Genomic DNA, 23,020 nt, shown 5'->3' with positions numbered 1-23,020 from the left:
TTTTTGAAAGTTGAACCTGCGCCATCCTCCTCTGTTTAAGGTTGTTTTTTCTTGCTTTACGTAAATGGCTTCCTTCAACCTTCTCTCAAATCATTTATCTTCTCTGTCCAAAATGTGAATATTTTTGTCCTCACAAGAGTGTTCTTTATCTTTGAGGTGCAGGCTGAGTCTTGTCCTGAGGAGGTAGTTCTCCTGTGCCATGCATCTGTGGAGAGGTTGTTTGGTTTACATATTTACATGTTCTACAAAACAGAAGTTACAACCATAAAATAAGTAAAACATCAATGAAATAGCAGACATGTAATGTAAAGTTGCTGGAAATAACTGTCTTCCACAATAAATAATAAGATTTAAATAAAATAAAAAAATCAAGATTTCATCTCACTGTTACAACCGGAGGTGTGGTGTATATCTTGGTGTACATTTAGCTCGGTGCATATAGGGGAATGGCACTTGTAGTTATGTTTTTGCGGTTAGGCACGGATATTACTTTGTCTGCAACGGTGTTACTAGAAAAAGCAATAAACCACTGAAAAGGTAGGACTCACTAGTTTCATATGATACTGGACATGGCTGGTTTAATCCTGAAGACCAGTGTCTTTTGTGGCATTTTTTTCACTATGTCTACTTTGTCTGAAGAAGCTTTGAATGTCCTCACATGTGCTTAAAAAGCTCAAAAACAGTATTTTAGCAATTTGTGCAAAACTCATTTTGCGAATATTTCTAGAACATTAAAGCCTCCATTGCGTCTGGTTTAAAAGAAAAAAAGATTTGGCCAGGCAAAGCCCATGGAAAAGGGGTACAGGCCGTTCCACGTAGGACGCTGTGCATGCTTGCCACGGGGTTCAGCGCAGCACTAGTCTTCCTACCTGAAAAAAAGGGTTTCAGACCACAGCGGCGCGCTCACCGGATCCTATGTAGACGGGACTTAATATTGAACTTAAAATCCCCTAACAAAGAAAGACAACCCTGCTCCAAGATGGATATGTTAAAATTTTATTTTTATGGGTAAGTCATTTGTCTTCCTGAGAAGGTTTATGGTCACACAGGAAAAAGACAGAATGAGCTAGTTGGCCACAGTAACAAAACTGGGTCTGGGGTATTCATGATAAGGTGTTCAAACAGTAACAAGTATGGAGAGGTGACCATCACATTGCAGGGTATTTCACTGACAGTGGTATTGGTCCATTGGACAAAGTAGATGGTATGATTAACAAGGACTAACAGCGGAGTCTTTATCTTCACTACACATAAACAGGTAGCAGAAATATGTAAACACATTTTTTTTCCAACAGAAAAATGATCCATAAACAAATATTAAAGCTGGATTTGAATGGCTAAATGTCAGGATGCAGCTTGTAGGCTGCATGCTGAGCCTCCCTCCCTCTCTCTCTTTCCTGTGCAGCCTGATTGGTTCCACCTGTCAGGCTGCAATTACCTGATCTGTTGCCACCTGTGTTCTCCCCTTTATAAACTCACCTCATTCTGCTCTCGTCGCCGGTCCGTAGTGTTCACTCCTGCTCAGTCTCTGCCAGTATCCTGTGTCAGCTCAGTTTTTGTTGCAGTCAGCCAGAAGACGTTACTTCAACTTGGTTTTTGTTCAGTCATTTCCCTAAGACTCTGCTCAGCTGTGTTCCAACGGAAGTTCTCAACTCCTGTCCACGCCTCCTGTGCTGTTCCACGTTCTCAAGTTGCAGCAGGCGTTCCACGTTCTTAAGTTCCCGCAGCTGTTCCCATTCTCAAGTTCCCGCAGCTGTTCCACGTTCTCAAGTTCCCGCAGCTGTTCCACGTTCTCAAGTTCCCGCAGCTGTTCCACGTTCTCAAGTTCCTGCAGCTGTTCCACGTTCTCAAGTTCCCGCAGCTGTTCCCATTCTCAAGTTCCCGCAGCTGTTCCCATTCTCAAGTTCCCGCAGCTGTTCCACGTTCTCAAGTTCCCGCAGCTGTTCCACGTTCTCAAGTTCCCGCAGCTGTTCCACGTTCTCAAGTTCCCGCAGCTGTTCCCTGTTTTCAAGTTCTGCAGCTGCTCCACGGTCTCTACTTCTGCAGCAGTTTCACGGTCTCAAGTTCTGCAGCTGTTCCACGGTTTCAAGTCCTCCGCTCCTGAGTTTCCTCCCGGTCAGTCACCCATTACTCCTCCTGTCGGCCAGCTTCTGCACCCTTCATCTCCGTCCGTTAAGACTGTGGTTCCTCTCGTCATCTATCTTCATCCTGTTCAATAAACTCACTTTAAGAACTAGCTCTGTGTGTGCGTGCTGTGTCCGGGTTCATCCAAAGACAGATCATGACACTAAAGGATATAAGTTGCAGACATGTGTAATAGGCTTTCCAAATGTCTGACCTTGTTGAAAATGTGTGGACTGCTGAAGGTAAATCATTTTAAATGAGCTTGTCCAAATCTTCCAAGAAGAAGTCAAGAGTCTTTGTTGAAAAAACAGCTACTACAAATCAGTGCAGTAATATGTCTTGTGTATTTCAGTATGGAAAAAATAATGTTCTGTTATCTTTGCCCTTTTACTCATTCTCCCCGTATTTCCCCCTCCTTCCCCTCCCTTTCACTTCAACCCATTCACCCTTCCGTCTGTTCTTCCTCCTCCATTTCGTCGCTGTCTCATTGTCCTATTTCTGGGACTTAGATCATCACAGACAATTAGAGAAGATGTATTTTCCACCAAAGGCCATAGGAGGTAAGGAGAAGTGTGTTGGGGATGTGAGATGCTTTCAAACAGCGGGGGTCCTGCAGTGCTCTTCCTACTAAATGCCAACGTGCTCATTCAGTTTCTCCTCTCTGCCTTTGTTTTCAGATTTGCGTCATCTTCACTGCAGCTCTGTCTGGCTTATACAGGGGGAATGATGTATTCAGCTGTCGGAGGTATTCAGTCTATTGTCTTTGTGAGCATGAGGATCAGCTGAATGCTCAACTGAATGCCACTTTGTCTGAAGAAAAGCTAAATACACAACTGACAAACAAAGCACTTTTGCCAACTTTTGTTCTCTTATTACATCAAGGAGAAAACAAAAACAATACAGTAAAGCTTTGTGCCCTGCTTTCTATGCTTTCCTTGTCTTGATTTTTGAAAGGATCTAAATATTCACATGGCATTGTCCTCCAGCCTTCCAACGTATAAGCATGTCTCAGAATGAATGTAGGGCAGTGAGATGCAGAGCTATTAAGCTCTAAAGCGGTGGAAGAACGATTAAAGACAGGAGTTTTCTCCTCTCTCGCCTTAAATCACCAAAATCCACCACCCAAACTCCGTCTTCTATCCACACAGCCATTAGCATACTAATTGGGTCAAACGTCTACTTCCTTTGAGGACGGAGAGGGCGACTGTCTGTCCCTTTGTTTCTCCGTCCCTAATTTTATTTCCCTCTAAAACACTAACAGGTGAAAAAATGTTCTTGGAGGTAGATAAAAAATAATCTACATTTACTAAAAAATTAAACTGAAGGACAAGCATCATGTTGCTAAGGATTTGCTGTCCTCCCTTTTGATTTCAATCTGAAAAACTCACAGAGAAAGAAAAGGCAATTAGAAGAATTTTATTGATACAATATTTTAAGAGTTTGGCGCTCAGACCTCGGCAGGAAAAATTCACGCTGAATTATACTTCAATATGCATAAGCAGGCGTATGAGAATAGGGATATTTCCCCACAAAAATTGCCGAGGTCGAGGCCGGTGCGTCTGTATGGTCGAAAGACAATAAGATTTGGATTAAAACTAAAAACAGAGACAAGTAGGATGAGCTATAGAGGAAAAGTGCTGCGAAGGCAAAGAGCTGCGAAGGCTTACCAAACAGGGCCGGTTGCCGCGAAGGCCTACCAAAGTTGAGTTAGATGAATGGGGAGATGAGGTGAGGTGTATGTTAAGGTGAATGAATAGAGATGGTCAGTCTTAGGATGATACTTGGAACTGAAAGGCTTGCAAAGGGGAATGTCTGAAGCGAAATACGACATTAGTGCAATGGTTCTTGCACTTGCCGAAAAGCAGGCCGAGAGATGATTTGGAGTTGCTGTTTAAGGTGAACACTGGATGATGATTGGGCTTCGAGGAGGTGTGGCTTGAAGCAAATGCTCCATCGGAGGTGGACAAGCCTCTGATTGAATGGAAGTAAGCAAGCGTTCTTCGGTTGTATTTCCGCCTTTAGCATCATTCAAACTAAAGACTCACAAAGAGAAAAGCGATTAGACAAATTTATTGATACAATAGTTTAAACTTTGGGGCTCGGACCTCGGCAGGAACATAAACGGTGATTTATACTTTAACATAGATAAGCAGATGTATGAGAATAGGGAAATTACCCCCCAAAAAATGCCGAGGTCCAGGCCAGAGCGTCAGCAAGTTCAGAAGGCAGAGAGAAGGATGAGTAATGAAGGAGAAAAGATGTGAAAGCTTAACAAAGAAGGCCATTGCCGCAAAGGCTTACCAAAATTTAAACACGATGAATGGAAAGATGAGGTGAGGTTGATGGAGAGGTGGAAAGTGAGGTGAGTCAGTTTTGGGCTGATGCACGTGATGAATGAATAATCATGGCAGGAAGCAAGGCGGGCAGCATGCAGGGGACATGGGAGGGAACACACAGGGAGCATGGCCGGAAATATGGCAGGGAACACACAGGTGGTATGGCAGAGAACGCAGGGAACATGGCAGAGAATGCAGGGAACATGGCAGAGAACGCAGGGAACATGGCAGAGAACGCATGGCAGGGAACACACAGGGAGCATAGAAGGGAACATGGCAGAGAACGCATGGCAGGGAACACACAGGGAGCATAGAAGGGAACATGGCAGGGCAGGCCGCATGCAGGAGCATGGCTGAGAACGCAGAACACACAGGGAGCATGGCAGAGAACGCAGAGGGTATGGCTGAGAATGCAGGGAACACACAGGGAGCATGGCAGAGAACGCATGGCAGAGAACGCAGGGAGCATGGCAGAGAACACACAGGGAGCATGGCAGAGAACGCAGGGAGCATGGCAGAGAACGCAGGGAGCATGGCAGAGAATGCAGGGAGCATGGCGGAGAACGCAGGGAACACACAGGGAGCATGGCAGAGAACGCAGGGAGTATGGCAGAGAACGCAGGGAGTATGGCAGAGAACGCAGAGAACGTAGGGAGTATGGCAGAGAACGCAGGGAGTATGGCAGAGAACGCAGGGAGCATGGCAGAGAACGCAGGGAACACACAGGGAGCATGGCAGGGAGCATGGAAGGGAACGTGGCAGGGCAGGCCGCATGGCAGGGAGCATGGCAGAGAACGCAGGGAACATGGCAGGGCAGGCCGCATGGCAAGGCAGAGGCATTGCAGGCCACATAGAAGGAAACATGGCAAGGCGCATAGAAGGAAACATGGCAGAGGGCATGTCAGGGAAGGAATGCATGAATGAATGACCATAAAGGAATGAACAGGATGATAGGACAACTGCATGGCGGGACGCCTGGATGACAGGATAAATAATAGAGGATGCTTAGGGATGATGCACATAAATGAATGAGTGACCAAGAGGGAATGAACAGGACAGGACGCGGGCTTAATGAGACTTGAATGAGATTTGAATCCACCACCAGTATTCGCAGTTAGATTACCTTGAAGATGAGCATTAGGCGGCTAAGATGAATGAAAAGTCAGAGCAGATATGTGAGGCATGCTGATGATAACCATCGCCCAGCGATTGGGCTCCACGAGCGTCTGCTGTTGCGCAGCTCACATCCTGAATGCTGAAATAACTCTAGATGAAAGGCCACAAGATTAACGATTTCTTTGACAATTTCACGAATATGCAAACCAACTGTTTTTAGAATCCTCCAAAACTTACGAATGCACATCCGTAAAATTAAACGCATCTACAGACAAAAGACATCATTATAGAAAGTATAATTCAAATCCGGACAGGAAGCATGCCAGACCAGAAGGAAAGTTCAGAACAGCAACTCTTAACCAGAGTATCCTGTTCTAGGAGGGAAGGAAACGAAATTAGCGAGCTCAAGCTGCCTGGAAATAAAAACGTGACTCTTGAAATGATGCACCTGCGAGATTGAGGTGACCGAGCGAGGAGAGCAGCCGACGCTCAGAAATAACTGATATGAAACTGATATCTCGAGAATTTGAGAGCTTGTCTGCTGGCAAAAAGCCATCATGGAACTAAGTTAAGATCAATACGTAGAACTCAATGCAGGCTGACAGGTTTAGTTTGAGAAAACAACTGGGAATAGTGAAAAGAATATCTATAAGAAGAAAACAACCAGAAAATGAAGGACCATTAAACACGGGTAACACTTCTTAAGACATAATCGATAATGTTTGCTTAGCTCATAAAAGCGTAAAATGCCAAACGCATACCAAATGCTGTTATGAATCGATTAGCTTATTTAGCTTATTCCATGTTGTTTGGATGAATTTAATAATTTAATTCAGATTCTGCACTGCATCCTGCTAACTGATGATCTCGTTGCTTAGTAGCTTTGGTTAGTCTCACGCCTGCAGAGAATATCCGTAATTGAAATAGTATCAACCAGACAACAGAACCTTCAGAGATGCTCTCCAGATATTCATCTTGAATAAATTCTTGAACCTAAAAGAAGAAATAGACAATCCCTAAATACATGAGCAAGTTGCTGTTAAAGATCGCCCAATACTCAAACCATCCCCACAGCCATCCCAACGTCGGGTCCCAGCTGGCATTCAGATAATACCTACGAACAAAAACCTTAAATAACTTTAACATGTATAATTTCACAATACCTTAAGAATCGATTGGCAAAACATTGAAATGACAAGAGTGACAGAAGTGGCCTGGTCAGCATAAATGAGAAGTCTGAACCCAATACAGACCAGTCCAAGCGGATGCCAAATTGCACCAGAGTTGCAGTGGTTTAATAACGATTGGTAACAATTGCTGAATTGGAGTTCTTTTTAAGATGAACCCAGGATGCTGATTGGCTTTGAGGAGGAGCAGTTCAAAGCTGATTGGCTTGCGTCGGAGGCGGATGAGTCCCTGATTGATGGAGGTAGGCAATAGAGTTTCTTCAGTCTGAATTTTCGCTTAAGCTGCATTTCAAAATTGATATGTTAACTACGCTCATTTGGAAATGTTGACTCTTTTGTATATGACACAGGACCTCCATAGCATTGAAAATGTTTTAAGGCCATTGTGTCCTGCTTACTTTGAAAATCTGTTCACATTAAGGTTTTAGAGGTTTTTGAAGGAACTGATGGTTAACTATTAAATGTGTGTCTTTGTCTTCCATGTGATAAGTTGTTTTGGGTTCAGAAGCAGATTATTTAATGAGGTTAATATGTTAACTTAGGTTCATGAGCTGGACCACACCCACAACCACACCTTTAATTTATCTAGCAGCCTATTTATACCCTGTTCGCCCATCCTTCTTAGCCTGTTACGTCTCATCAGCTGTCAGACTCATGACTCTCTCTTCATTTTGACTCACCATGGAAAGCAACTTGGCCTCTGACTCAGATGAACTCTTGAACTCGCCATCTACTGACGAAAAATTCTCCTCTTCCAGTAATGAGAAAAGCTCCAAGCCTTAAATGCCTGCACTTGTCTCAGCTAGCAAACACTTGCTCAGAAGACGTTCAGTCTGAAAGTCGAGCACTTCAGGGTTTGTTGGGGGGGGGGGGTGCTATGGTTGGTTGGCCCGTTTAGTTTATGTTGGCCCCATCTCTGGGTGGGTGTGCCCCGGGGTCGTCTGGCCTGGGGCCGGGATGGGGGGTCAGGACTGAAGCATGGACCGGGAAGGTCGGGTTGTGGTGGTGCCCCCCATCTTGATTTTAGGTTTCACCTACCGGGTCCAGTGGCTGGGTACCCCTTTGGGTTGCCAGCGCCTGGACCTGGGAATATAGGATGTGTGTGGTAATTGCGAGAGTGTGTACTGCGTCCTTTTTTTTGGGCGGGGATATGGGGGTGGTGGTGATTGTAGGAGTGTTTGCATGTGGGGCACTAGGGTAGGAACAAGTGAGTGTGACTGTGTGCCCCTGGGGCCTGGGGTCCCTGGGGCCCATGGCTGGATCCGCTCCAGCGTTGCGAGTCCACAGGCTCGTCCCCACAGCTCCCGGGGGCTTTGGTATTGTTGCTGTTGGGGGGCCATTGCCCTCTTCCCTTGGGTGGGGGAGGCAGATTTCCTGTGTTGGCCCCTCTTAAGCACCTTCACTGTGAAGGTCCCTTTGGGCATCTGGGGTTTTGGTTCCCCTGGTGTCTGCCTCGGTGCTCTGGGGGGCAGATCTTTGGTCCTTCACAACCCCATATTGAGCATTTTTCTCATGGATAAACTTTATATACACAAGCGCACTCTCCTAAACACCTACAGGTACTTGGATTCAGGTCCTTACAGACTCACTTCTATACAGAAAACACCTATTATTATTACCTTACCAAAAGCGGTAAGGCTCAGCTTGTGAAAGTAAAATCTGTTGGCATTAAGACAACAATTCTTATTGCCACATTGCCAGGCAGGAAAATCGAATGTTGCACGGCCAAGATCGTAGTAAATGGTTATGTCAAAGTGTCATGCTTTTCAGGTGTTTACCCCACATGCAGAGAGCACTCAGGAGAATAAGTCAGAGTTAAGGTACTTTATTCAGATAACTAAGGAGACCGCCAAAATTGGCGGAGAACCGAAGGGACAAGCAACGATGGGACTTCAGGTTAAATAACTAAAGGAGACCGCCGAAAACCGAGGTGGCAGGCGACGACAGGACTCCGGGCTTCACAGGAAACGAGGGAGCATCAGGTTTCTAAAACAAGAGGAGAAGGATAGAATAAAATAGAACGGTGGATCCGTGAAATAAACCCACCAGTGCGTCCTTACTGGACTATGCGGGAGAATTCACTGAAGGAATGCGGTGAAACGGATTCTACGGGTGCTAGGAGCTCAGGTGACCTGAAGGCAGGAGGGCTGATGGACAGAGAGTGGACAGGAACCGACTGATGGGGCTCGACTGCCAGCTGGGGATCGACAGGGTAGACGTTGGGGTTTTACGTTTGGGAAGCGTTTACGAGATCGGAGGCTTGAGGCAACCTGAGGCACAGGGAAACACAGTGTTAGCGAGTGAAACGAGAGCTGTCATCAGACAGTGGCCAACTGAGGCATACCACACTATTTTAACACTCTGGCATCGTTGTGCTGGCAGTCAGCCGCTAAAGTAGTCCCACCAAGCGCCGCTGAACGCCGAACACCTGCCACGGTGTGCCTCCCTGCTCATCAAGGCCACCTGTGACATGAGAGGGAGGAAAATGGCTGCACCCTGATCGGGCGCAGCCCGCAGAACCCTGACACTAAGTTTCCAATTTCTTTTCATGTATAATTCTACATTGCACGATGAACAAAACAAAAAAAAAATCCACAAATCAATTTCATTTATTAAATCCATTTAATTTATGAACAACACCACAGTTTTTTTTGCAGCCAATTATACAACCCAGACACAGAACAGTAGGTGGCAGTAATGCTCGTTGGCTGGTTGCCAATTGTTGTAGAATTCAAAGAATAAGAAGGGCTTCACTTGCCTCATTTGAATTTATGTTCTTTGTGGATAAATAAGTTTTCACAATTTCTTTGGAAAACTGCTGGAACATTCCAGATATACACAAACGTATATATATAGTGTTTCATATCTACGTGTGGCAAACGTCTAGCTGATGACATTCGCCGAACTTTAATGGGCTCCTTCGGCAGACGTTCTAACGTTTAATGTTTTCTGGGGGGATTTTCGACCTTCGAGCTCAATCTCACAGTACATCACCTTCAGTTCCATCTGAGATACACCACTCTCGTCCAACAACATTGCAACCCCATGGACCGCTTAGAAGCATCAAGCGACCCGCTCGCTTACCCATAAAAATTTCAACTTTCACGTTGACGACCCTGAAGACAGAAGTGCAAAAGAACTGTGTGACACACTTAGAAACGTTGGTTTAACTCAACATGTTAAACAGCCAACACACAAACAGGGACATATTTTAGACTTGATCATCACTAAAGGTCTAAACATTTCACAGGTCAATGTAACTGATGTTGCCTTATCCGATCACTTCTCCGTTACCTTTGAATGTATCATTACCAGTGACTCATTTAGCCAAAGGGACACCGTAAGAAAACACATCTTTAAGGACAATGCCACAGAAAATCTTATTCAAGCTTACTCTGCTACTTCAACCTTGGGCTGCAACTCAGTAGATGAGCTAGTAGATAACTTTCATTCTAAAGTCTCAGACATCATTGACTGCATTGCTCCAGTTAAAGTGAAAGTTCTTTACGGGAAGAAAAAATCTCCTTGGAGAAATGCTTCAGCAGTTAGAAGTGAAAAAAGGGAGTGTCGAAAAGCTGAACGCAGGTGGAGAAAGAACAGACTTCAAGTTCACTATGATATCTATAAAGAGAGACTTTACAGATATAACTTACAACTGAAAAGTGCAAGGGAATCTTTCTTTTCTGATTTCATCAACAAAAACATTATTAATGCTCGTGTCTTATTTTCCACAGTCGACAGGTTAACAAATCCTCCTGTGTCCGTGACTTCTGAACTCCACTCCACCAGGGCCTGCAATGAATTTGCTTACTTCTTTACTGAGAAAATCTTAAATATTAGAGGATCACTTTGTACTACCATACCAACACCAGAACCAAAGCCGTATTCAGCTGGAACTACTTCTGATAAAATGTCCCAATTCAGCCAAATAATTGAACTTTATTGATCTCACAATGGAGAAATTCACTCATGCATCTTAACCCATCCCCATTGGGGAGCAGTGGGCTGCCACTGTGCGGAGCCTGGGGAGCAATCAGGGGTTAGGGGTCTTGCTCAGGGACCCAGAGTGCAGGCTGGGAGGATCCAACCGGGTACTTGCAACCTTCTCAGAGCGCAAGTGCACTGCTCTAACCACTAGGCCACCACAGTTTTCTTTAAGAACATTTTGCCTGTCATAGCGTCTGATTTGACTCAGATAATAAACACGTCCCTTCTGTCAGGTGTTTTCCTCCAGTCCCTAAAAACAGCAAATATCAAACCACTGCTGAAAAAGAACAATTTAGACAAACTTCTACTCCAGAACTACAGGCCCATCTCAAACCTCCCCTTTATCAGTAAGATTATTGAAAAAGCTGTAAGACCATCATCACCCGAGCGAATCAACGACCCTGGATCACTGAGGAGGTTCATCAAGCGCTAAAAGCAGAACTCAGCCTTCAAGTCTGGTGACAAGGAGGCTCTGAGGACATCGAGAGCCAACCTGAACCGTGCCATCAGGTTAGCAAAGCGGAACCACAGTCAGAAAGTCCAGGAGCTTTTCCATGACGCCAGCAACACCAGAAGCATGTGGAAAGGCATACGGGCGATTGTAATTGTCTCTGATGTTCTTTTAATGAAACAATATTAGGTAGATTGGACAACACGGAAGAAATAGCAGAATCAATGCTAACGCTTGCTTCCTCAATGCAAGCCGCCATTGTCTGAATCAGTCTCACAGTCGCTTCTCCACTACGTCACATCTATGAAACTCCAGTCCTGCGTCCTGTGTTAGAAAAATGCAAATGTAATCATTTTATTTTTATCAAGCTACAGGCATTTGGTTTGTTTTAAGAGTTTGCTTTTAGGAAGGTTCTGTTGTTTTTAACCTTAGATAAGGGAGAGCAAATGGTTTTCCCAGATAAGGAATGTCTCCTTTATCCAACTTTGCATAAAGCTGGTGATTTGATTATCACCCGCAATGAAACTTGCTCCCTTCTTTGTTTTCCAACCCCCATGTTGTAATCTCAAGACTGTGATTAATTCCTCCTGACCCCATGTGATGTGTGACAATAAAGACAAGGGGACAGAGGCAGTCCAGGGCAGTCGAACTCAAGCTTGTGAAAGAACAGGTCTCATGCTCCTGGTTTGTCTGCCCTCTTTCCTTGTGAAGAGTAAAAACTTGCGTTTGTGTATTGTTTTCTTTCCAGGATAAAGAGGTTATTTATCATAACCCTATCATCCTGATTGGCTAGACAATAAAATTGGTTGGAGAAATCACTCTCTATAAAAGATGTCCCAGATGGATGTGAGTGAAGCTAGGCGGAGCGATATCAATCTGGCTAGTGTCAGGTTATCATCCCACAGCATCTGGTAGGAAAACTAGAACATCTGGGCTTCAGCACACCCCTTCGCAACTGGCTGCTAGACTTCCTCACCAACAGACCCCAGTCGGTCCGGGTCGGACAGAACACCTCTGATGTCATCACCCTCAGCACGGGCTCCCCTCAGGGCTGCGTCCTGAGCCCCCTGCTGTTCACCCTGATGACACACGACTGCGTCCCCAGGTTCACCACCAATCACATCGTGAAGTTTGCTGACGCACAACGGTGGTGGGCCTGATCAGAGACGACAACGACCAGGACTACAGAGAGGAGGTGGAGCAGCTGGTGGGCTGGTGCAGAGACAACAGCCTGATCCTGAACGTGGAGAAGACAAAGGAGATCATTGTGGACTTCAGGAAGAACCAGCCTCCCCACTGCTTCAGTCTCCCACACAGCTCAAAGTTTGCTCCAACCTCAACCAAGCACAATATTTCCATTCATCCATGCTTTTCAGATATCTCTGTCCTCATTCATAACACTGATCTTTAGTCTGCGGAGAAGCAGGACTGATCCGCTTGCTGTCTCTTGTCTAATTAATCTCCTTCACCTTAATCCTCGAAATTTACTCAACACTCACTCTCACCTCTGTTCCAACCAGTTAATTATCCTTTGGGGGTCCTATGCGGGATCGGAAAAATAAATTGAATGAATTTTCCTGAAGACCATACCCCCACATTGAGTCTCCAGCATTCTCCCCAGCTCATCCATCCATTCATCCCTACATCACTTCAACCCCTTCCTGCAATAAATCTTTAAACTCATATCTTTGTGGTGTGGTCCTTGCTAATAAATTTAATGTTTAGCTATGGAAAACTATATGGAACTTTGTGTGTCACAGGGAAAGGCTCCCAGATTGTGGAGTGAAAGGCAATGTGGCAAAATGTACCTTATATTGTGCAATTAAACCTCTCTCTGTCTGGGTCTATTTACAACAGTGGTCTCAAAACTCAGATCCTCAAGCCCGGTGTCCTGCAACTTTTAGATGTGTACCTTGCCCTATACATCTAAATCAAACGGCTAAACTACATCATTGGCATGTAGTCCATCTCTGTTAATGAGCTGATATTTGAGTCTTCTGAGAGGGTTGAAGTAAAGACATATCTAATAGTTGCAGGACACCGGCCTTCGAGGACCAGAGTTTGAGACCACTGATGTACGATAAGACAGAACAAAATGTGAGCAATGTTTCTGTGAAAAATATTTTATGTCCACAAAAAGCATATTAACATTAAAGGAAAGGGAATTTGTGAGTTAATGTGAATCACAAGGCATTAGTGGTACACTAAAGTAGTCCACCTTGGCTGTGTTGAGGTTTGGGTAGAACTTAAGACAGTAGTCTGGGGGGAATCTCTCTCTCTTTAGGGGATATAGTTATGGGTGAGAGAATAAACTTGAATCAGACTTCCTGATAAGGGTTGTACTGAAACTTACTGCCAACTGAACCTGTCATGATCTTGGCACTGATGCCTGGTCTGATCACTCATTTCACACACCTGCTTAGCTCATGCCCATTTCCTCATTACCGCTCATCTGAGCCACCTGCAGTAGTCTCTATAAAACCAGCCTTCAGACCAGTCATCAGTGCCAGATCATTTACGAGCCAATCGGTGAGTTGTATCCAGCGTATTCTGACTGCCTGTTGATCCTGACCCGATTTGCCGCTAGACATCTGAGCCAGCCTGATCCCTGAATATCTGTTTTTCCTGCCTGAGTCTGACGGCTTACCTGTGTTGCCTGGCCTGAGTTTTGTCCCCAGACTTCCTGAGCTTGCCTGATCCCTTTCTGTTACCTTGCCTGTCTGTGTACCGTTCTGGACTGTTTTTCTGACCACCGAACCTGCCAGTCCTTGTCCAGACTGTCAGCCTGCCTGTGTAACGAAACTTATCCTGTTCCCCCGACTCTGTGATTGGATTCTGTGCTGGACCTTTCCTGCTCCTCTGGTTGCTGATCTGGTTTTGAATAAGGACTGTTTTTCAACCTCGGGCCTCTGTCTTGCCCTGATCATTGTTTGAGAATGATTCAAATGTTAATATTTACAAAGTCTACTGCTTCAGTTTTTATAATTTGCAATTTGCATATACTCCAGAATGTTAAAAAAAAAGAGTAATCAGCATGACAGCAATTAATCGCAAAGTCAATATTTGCCTAGAAAATGAACTTTATCCCCCAAAACACATTTCAGCGTCATTGCAGCCCTGCCTTCAAAGGACCAGCTAACATGGTTTCAGTGATTGCTCCATTAACACAGGTGTGGGTGGTGATGAGGACAGGGCTGGAGATCAATCTGTCATGATTAAGTAAGAATGACACCACTGGACACTTTAAAAAGAGGCTGGTGCTTGACATCATTGTTTCTCTTCTGTGAACCATGGTCATCTCTAAAGAAACACGTGCAGTCATCATTGCACTGCACAAAAATGGCCTAACAGGAAAGAGAATGGCAGCTAGAAGGATTGCACCTCAGTCAATCTATGGCATCATCAAGAACTTCAAGGAGAGAGGTTCCATTGTTGCCAAATAGGCTCCAGGGCGCCCAAGAAAGACCAGCAAGCGCCAGGAGCGTCTCTTAAAAGTGTTTCAGCTGTGGGATCGGGCTACCACCAGTGCAGAGCTTGCTCAGGAATGGCAGCAGGCAGGTGTGAGTGCATCTGCACGCACTGTGAGGCGGAGACTCTTGGAGCAAGGCCTGGTCTCAAGGAGGGCAGCAAAGAAGCCACTTCTCTGCAGGAAAAACATCAGGGACAGACTGATATTCTGCAGAAGGTACAGGGAGTGGACTGCTGAGGACTGGGCTAAAGTCATTTTTTCTGATCAATCCTCTTTCCCATTGTTTGGGACATCTGGAAAACAGCTGGTTGGGAGAAGACGAGGTGAGCACTACCACCAGTCTGGTCTCATGCCGACTGTAAAGCATCCTGAAACCATTCATGTGTGGGGTTGCTTCTCAGCCAAGGGAGTCGGCTCTCTCAGAGTCTGACCTAAAAACACAGCCATGAATAAAGAATGGTACCAGAATGTCCTCCGAGAGCAACTTCTCCCAACCGTCCCAGAGCAGTTTGGTGATGAACAATGCCTTTTCCAGCATGATGGAGCACCTTGCCATAAAGCAAAGGTGATATCTAAGTGGCTCAGGGAACAAAACAGAGATTTTGGGTCCATGGCCTGGAAACTCCCCTGATCTTAATCCCATTGAAAACTTGTGGTCAATCGTCAAGAGACGGGTGGAAAAACGAAAACCTAGGAATTCTGACAAAATGCAAGCATTGATTGTGCAAGTATGGACTGCTATCAGTCAGGATTTGGTCCAGAAGTTGATTGAGAGCATGCCAGGGAGAATTGCAGAGGTCCTGAAGAAGAGGGGTCAACACTGCAAATATTGACTTGCTGCATTAACTTATTCTGACTGTCATTAAAAGCTTTACTCATAATATGATTGCAATTGTATTTCTGTACGTATGTGATGACATCTGACATACACACATGAAAACCAGAGGGCAGCAGATTATGTGGAAAATATAATATTTGTGTCATTCTCAATACTTTTGGCCATGACTGTATTATCAATAAAACATACTTCCTGCTTGTTGGCCTGAATATTGAGTCCACCTGTTCAGTTCCTAACAGAACCAACCTTTACCTGACAGAAGATGCACATTTAAACACTCGAGTCTGACACTGATGAGATAATTACATTGGGAAGCATGTACAGGTGTTGCAAATCACCAGTGGGAGGGAATTGTGTGAGGTGTGTGTAGGTGTGAAAAATTAATCAGCAGAGAACAAAGAACGGGACAGAATACACAATGAAGGGAGTAATCAGAAAAGAACGGCAGGACTTGAGAACAAGGTGTATCATACATTTAAAACTACAACTAACAGAGAATATTTGGAAGGAAATAAAAAATACATTTAAATCACAAAACCTGGTAAAAAGATTTAAACTAATTTATAATCCCTGCTTTGGCCTTCCTTTGAGAAGCTGTTAGCTTCAGCTTCCTAGAACTATTATGACTATAGAACCCCACTTCAAAGAATGGCAACTATCCCTTGAATGTAGGAGATGTTGTCAGTTGTCTATTCATTCCATTTTAGAGTGCAGGCTGTAGTTTATGATTTTTTTTAGCTACTTGAAGCCACACATTTATGCTGCTCTGTCCTTTACTGCTGTGACATTTCACAGTATCCTTAGTCTATTACATCTCTGTTGCAGAAAAATAAACCATTTTTTTCTCACCAGGAACTTCTCCTTAGGCATGTTAAAAACTTATTTTTTTTACTTTCCCAAGAATCAGATTAGGGTGGCTATAAAGATAACAAGCAGAATCAAATTGACATTAGCATACCCAAGCCTCATGGGGGAAAAGAGAAAAAGGATAAGAAGTGGAAAAATATTCCTGTTAGCAGCAATCCTTCCAGGGCCCTTTTGTTTAATTGCATTAATGTTAACGAAGTGCTGATGCAATTAGAAGAAAGAGACATTCTGTCTATTTCCCCTTGTGAGAGTCACGTTAGTTTCAGCCTGGTTCAGAGTCAATTAAATCTCATTTTACTTCTGCTCCTCTATTTTCAAATGCACATAGATTCTTTGTGTTGTAGCCGTTCTTGTGTTGCATGTTACCCTCAGTAACCCTGGACACTTTTCATCCCCCAGTCAGGAGAGTAGCAAGCTCTTCTAAACATGAGTGCATGTGTTTGGGCTGGCCAATTTAAGATGCAGTGATTATTTGCCTATTTTAGTGTGTGAGGAGCGGCACTGGTGCTCCAGGGGCTCTTTATCATCCCACTCACTTCCTGGATTAAAGCGGGAATAATCATAAGTATAAATATTCATGAGGTGGAGACCTGAGGGAAAGTGAGAAAGACTGATGGGCAAAATCTACAGACAAGCTGAGTAACAAACAACATGCAAAAAGTAAACTAATGGAAAAAAAAAACTGCACACATACTGATTGAAAACTTCCTGATAACTGTGCATAATGCTCCCTGTAACTACAAAATGTCTGAAAAAATTAGGCAACATGTTGTATATTGTGGATTACATGGTGTTATAAAGCTGCAATTGTTGCTAATCTTGTCAAACTGTAACATCAGCGCAACAATTTTGTGTCACTCTTTTTCAAAAGGCTGCTCTTTTTAAGAAAGAGTAATGCAAATGTAATTGTTTAATTTTCTTCAGTAAAAAAAATCAATGAAAAAAAACATACTGAAGAAAAAGAAAGCAATTGCCATCACTCGATCTGCAAATTTCTCAATGCTCTGTTCACCATATCAATATGGGTAAGGTAATATTGTTGGACATTTCAAATTAGAGTTGATGAGAACAGAGTTCTAGTCCAGTGGGTGTATTGTTGGTATATGCTATTTAGAGAAAGGTTTGCGTCAGATAACATATAGATGGTGTCTTCTTTCACAGTTCTAACATGTCCTGGTGCTTCAGACTGAAATAACACCAGCTCACCCTACTGGGAATGTAAAATACGTGCTCACAAGATCCTATTTCTTTCATTAACAGCCCCTCTAACTGTGCATTTATTGACATGCATACTATTCACCTCAGTCAGAAGTAAGAATGTTTACGATCTTTGCTTGTTAAATCGTTATTACTGCTAACTAGCAATATACTCAGTAGTCACAAGACATGTTTCCGTCAACCTTTTCAAATGTACATTTTCAAGTATAGCATTAGAAAAGGTTGATGGTAATACCAAAATTCAAATCAACCCCCAAAGTTTCAAAAATAATTTTTATGGTCGCTTAAGGTGGTTTTGACTTGTTTGAAAAAGAGTAAATGCGCTAGAGAGGAGATGGAAACACATTTGTTGAACTAGTTCTGACGTAGCAAACGTTTACCTCACATGACTGATTCGCTTCTTCTGCTAGATATCCGCCATCTTCCCAGATGTTCCCATAATGCTCGAAAACAGGACTGGACGCAACAACAGGTATGCATGGACTGGTGAAGAGACACGAGCATTTCTTCTTCTCACCCGTAAAAAAAAACCACATCAGCACATTCATTAAAGCCTCGCTCCATTACTGATCTGTGGTCCAAGCTAGTTAGCAACCTCTACTTCCTGTTTATTACAACCAACGTCAACATATGACGACATTACGCTGTGCGTCACCTGGTTAATTTGCTACAAACCACAAGATAGAAACATGTCTGATGTGTATATTCTTTTTTGCAATATTTTAAAAGTTTGCTCAAAATTTAATAGAAACACCATGACAGAAAGCTATGTTGTTAGCTGTGTGGTCCAGAAAATGTAATGATATCTTATATTTTATTGTGTTTACCAGAAACTGCATACAATTTTACTTACTTAACTTTTAACATAAAAATGGCCCAAAAATTGACTGAACATTCTGAAAAATCTGTAATGTTGATATGGAAATCCATTATTTATACTCTCTCATTGCTTCCCTTAGTTACCAAGACAGAGATCTGTGACTCAAAGTTAGAATGTAATATCTTCTTAAAAGAAGTGGAACAGCATGGGACACATGTCCAGGAAAAGGTCTGGTCTAGTCCTACCTGTTCCTTTCTCTTCTAACCAATCACCCAGCATTATCTATGTGAGATATCAAACAACATATTCTCATGGGAAGGTTCTTCTGAAACCTCAGGTTAACTATAATGATCACTTTTTTAACCCCTAGGAAAATAATTTTAACTCCAAAACTAGACAAAACTAAACCCTAAACCTAGGGGAGAGCTCCACCCTTATCTGTATCTGGCACCTTCTTAAACTCTCCCCAGGTCACAGCAAGATGAAAAAGAGTGGCCTCAAAAATCATGTAAGCTCTAGGGCTGTACAAGGGGAATGAATACTTTTGTCAGGTCATACAAAGTAATAAAGAGAAGCTTCTTTAAACATCTTATTCAACAACTCAATGTAGATCCAATCTTCTTCTACTGAGTAAAATACAGGAAACTTTATAAGAAGCCCCTAAGTGAGAATGTCTGTGTAAACACTGAATAACCTTTAATGATGTTTCCATCTGCACAGTCATGAATTCTCGTCATGCACTCTACTTTATGTTCACGGTAAGGCTAAAGCCACTGTATCATGCTGTTGTCCAGCACTGGAATATCAGATTTTATAGGATGTGGCCTTGCTAAGAATTCATCCAATAAACACAAATGGGAATTCCCAAAAGACTAACTGGAGTCTTTTGCAAAAATGTTCTGCTCTTTACAATTAAAGTCAGACAGAATCTAAAGTCAGGTGGAACAGGTGATCTTACCAATCCTAATGCTAAAAAGACTAACTTATCTTGTGTATAAGGTCTGCTTTGTCTAGCAGCTGCAAATTCAAGCATCTTCATCTTAACGTTTCTTTGATCTTCCCCAGTCAGCAGAAGGCTTACTGTGTTAACAGCTGCAGGTAGAGCCTCCCAAAAACAAACTGCCCCTGAGGTTTGCTGAAATTTGGGGGCTTCACCTAACCTCGATCTTGTTTCTTTAATGTCACAGCTGTCTGGGAGACATATGGATACCTTCCGCCGCGAAAGATAAACACAACTTCACAGTTCAGCAGGGAGAAGAGGAATTTTCTATGCTTTAAATTAGTTTGTTCTCCTAGTGTGTCATAGATTTATAGAAAGTCAGGGAGGGGGGTGCATGTTGATGACGGAGTTGTGTGGATATTTATATATCTACTCTATGAGTCACAGCAGGGGAATCACATTAGCCATGGCTGTACTGTCACTATTGGACTCAACAGGATTCTCACTCTCCTCAGCTCTCCCCACCTCACTCTATCCATTTGTGTATTTAAAGCTCTCCAGGTCCCTATTTTTTAAACCACACAGGACCTGGGAGAAGTCATGAAATATTTTCAGCTCCAGATGTCTCTAAATAAGTGTTATAGCGTGGAGTCTCGGCTAATGGTGTGTCATTTCCTGCCAAGGCTAGGAAGCCTCTGTAAGCACTTGAGGAGGCTGGAGTTTTGAAGGGCGCCGTTTGGGGACTGGCTGATGATAGCAGTGGAGTGGTAATAACCCACAAGGAAGAAGTGCTGGAAAGACTGATATGGATAAGTGTTAATAGAAAAGCAACTAAAGATTTCTGTAGATTGGAAAAAATTTGTCTAATTTTATCACAACTAAATAAGACTGGTTCCCCTCTAATGGCTGTTTGCAATCAGCGGTTTGGGTCAATCTCTTCGTTATGGCACCTGTTAAAGGGTGAGATATATTAAGCTCTAAGGGAACACTTTGTCCTTATAGTGGAACAGCAAAAAGCAGAGAAGAGGGTTTGAACTAATTTGCTAAAGGCCACATTATGGCCTCAGGAGCTCTAGCTGTTTCTGGTCTGCAATCGTCAACATCTACTTGACGTTTTCCCATAAAGTAACACTGGGATAGGGTCATAGATGCAAATGTAAAACAAAGGGGTAGCCTATGTGGTCCAGTCCAACAGATGATTACTCTAGCCCAATTTGGGGAAGAAGTTAGTGTTTGTTCTAATATAAAGTTGTCAGAATGCACATCTCAGACCAATCAGGGTGCCCTCGCCCTCCCCAGCCCAAAGCAGCAACTACTGCATAGGCAGACAGATATAACGGTAGGCTCACGCTGCCTGTAACACACCAGCAGCACGAGTAGGTCTCTTAATAGAGACTGTTGTTGCATGCCGTGATAACCAGGAAAAAGGGTTCTGTTGGCAGATAAACGGCAAGCCCAGAAAACGACTTTGCTGCTCAGCTCTTCACTCAATTTTCAAAAATATTCAAAGAGATTACTGTTAGAACAAGTGTTGCCAAGTCTGCTTATTATAAGTGACTTTGGTCTTGTGTATTTAGTTATTTTTACCCTTGTAAATTTTGTGAGTCACAGGTTGCACTTACTTTGGGCTTGTTTGTGAATGCAAACTAATGTCTTATTTTTCCACTTCTATTATGCAGGGCGGATTCCAGACAGCCAAAAAACCAAAAACCAACCCAAGCAGTGTTGGCAGAGGGGGCCTTGGAAGAAGGTTTAAGACTTTTGGAGGGCAAAAGTCCAAAAGAACAAAGTTCAGCTGGGCAACCCTGGGCTCATCCCATGCAGGCATGGAAGTCTAGAGGCCAGCAGCACTGGTGCAGGGCTTATGGAGGCTGGCGACGTCTGAAGTGGAGGGGCCCGGAGAACCACTGCATCTTGGCAGGCTTGGCGTCAGACGGGACCTGGAGCTTGGCAGCTGCCCCTCTATAACTGGATCTGAGGCGTACGGCAGACCCTCAGTTGATGTGGTGAAAGGAACAGAAAGCCACTGATGTGTTTGACAGGGTAATCAGAGACTAGGCAAGGCAGCACAATAAAGAATGCTGGACCCTTCCTTCCTGCCAGGTTATCTGAAAGCCTTTTGTGAGTGTCTTTGGAGTCTCAGTATTTAAAGGCATGTCAACAGGTGAATGAAATCAGCTTAATCGTGTTGCTGCAGAAGAATGGTTGGAAAGTGCAGCAGAGCACACTAACTGCAAGATGCACAGGGAGTAGAGTGTGTGTGTGTGTGTGTGGGGGGGGGGGGCAGAGAGACAGCTGGACCAGAAACATGACATCATATGTGCAGAGTAACTCTTGAGGAACAGACTACAGCCTTGGTCCACTCCTTGTTACCTTTTCCTACCACAGTTCTTCCTACCACTCAATCTTCTGTTAATATGTTTGGATGCAGAACTCTGTGAACAACCAGCTTTGTCAGCAATGACCTTTTATGGCTTATCCTCCTTAAAAGGGGTGTTGATGACTGTCCTCTGGACATCTTTCTAGTCAGCAGTCTTCCACATGATTGTGTTGCCTGCTCACCCAGATTGAAGACTGTTTATAGGCTCAGGAAACCTTTGTAGGTGTTTTGAGTTAATTAGCTCATTAGGGTGTGACACCTAACCTGACAACAGCCAGACGCATGTCGCTCCGCCTAGCTCCACTCACATACATCTGGGACACCGCCATAGGAATTGCCTTTATTGAAGGCTGGGCCTTATCAAAACTTCTTGCATATGATTGGATAAGCCACTTGTCTGTTATCTTTATCGACGTGCTATTTCAACCACTCACACGCAGTAAAAAACAAAACTTTATTTTTTTTATGTGTTTGCGGCTCTAGTGGCACGCGTTTTATTGACAGTGAGCTGACAGGAAGAGGGGGGAAGACAGGCGGCAAAGCGCCGCAGGGTCGGAGTTGATCCCGGGCCGACCGCATTGAGGACTAAAGGCCTCCTAACATGGTTCACGCTAACCGCTAACCGCTACGGGGCGCGTCCCCGGAAAACAAAACTTGCCAAATGCAGTCGGGAGAAGGGCGAAAACATGGTTTCCACCAACAAAAGCCTTCAGAGGCGTTCTCTGATGTTCTTTTAATGAAACAATATTAGGTAGATTGGACAACACGGAAGAAATAGCGGCATCAATGCTAACGCTTGCTTCCTCAACGAGCCGCCATTGTCTGAATCAAAACAGTCTCACGTCATGGTCGCGTCTCCACTACGTCACATCTATGAAACTCCAGCCCTGCGTCCTGATTGGCTAGACAATAAAATTGGTTGGAGAAATCACTTTCAACGGGCGATGTCCCAGATGTATGTGAGTGGAGCTAGGCGGAGCAAGACATGCATCTGGCTGTTGTCAGGTTATGTGACACCATGGACTTCCAATAATTAACCTTTTCACATTATTCTAATTTTCTGACACAGCATTTTTGGTTTACATCATCTGTAAGCCATAATCATCAGAATTACAGGAAACAAAGGCTTGGAATAAATCACTCTATATGTGATGACTACAAAATGTATGGGGTTCACTTTCTGAGATGATATCAGAATCAAGTTTAATTGCCAAGTAGATTTGCACTTACAAGGAATTTGACTTGGTGTTGATGGTGCAGACAAAAAATAAAAATACAATAAAATAA

General features: G+C 43.7%; 1 long non-coding RNA gene across 1 annotated transcript; it reads left to right on the top strand.

The window, feature by feature from the left end:
- The first annotated feature begins 6,971 nt into the window (after positions 1 to 6,971).
- LOC118559365 lies at positions 6,972 to 21,460 on the top strand. Its single transcript, XR_004928798.1, has 3 exons — positions 6,972 to 7,005; positions 18,004 to 18,065; positions 21,033 to 21,460. It is a non-coding gene; the product is annotated as an uncharacterized LOC118559365 (long non-coding RNA).
- Positions 21,461 to 23,020: the final 1,560 nt, after the last annotated feature.

The sequence above is a fragment of the Fundulus heteroclitus genome, unplaced genomic scaffold (assembly GCF_011125445.2).
Source record: "Fundulus heteroclitus isolate FHET01 unplaced genomic scaffold, MU-UCD_Fhet_4.1 scaffold_28, whole genome shotgun sequence".
NCBI classification, from domain to species: Eukaryota; Metazoa; Chordata; class Actinopteri; order Cyprinodontiformes; family Fundulidae; genus Fundulus; species Fundulus heteroclitus.
The sequence above is the reverse complement of the archived record's forward strand: the minus strand, read 5'-3'. Positions and strand labels throughout refer to the sequence as shown.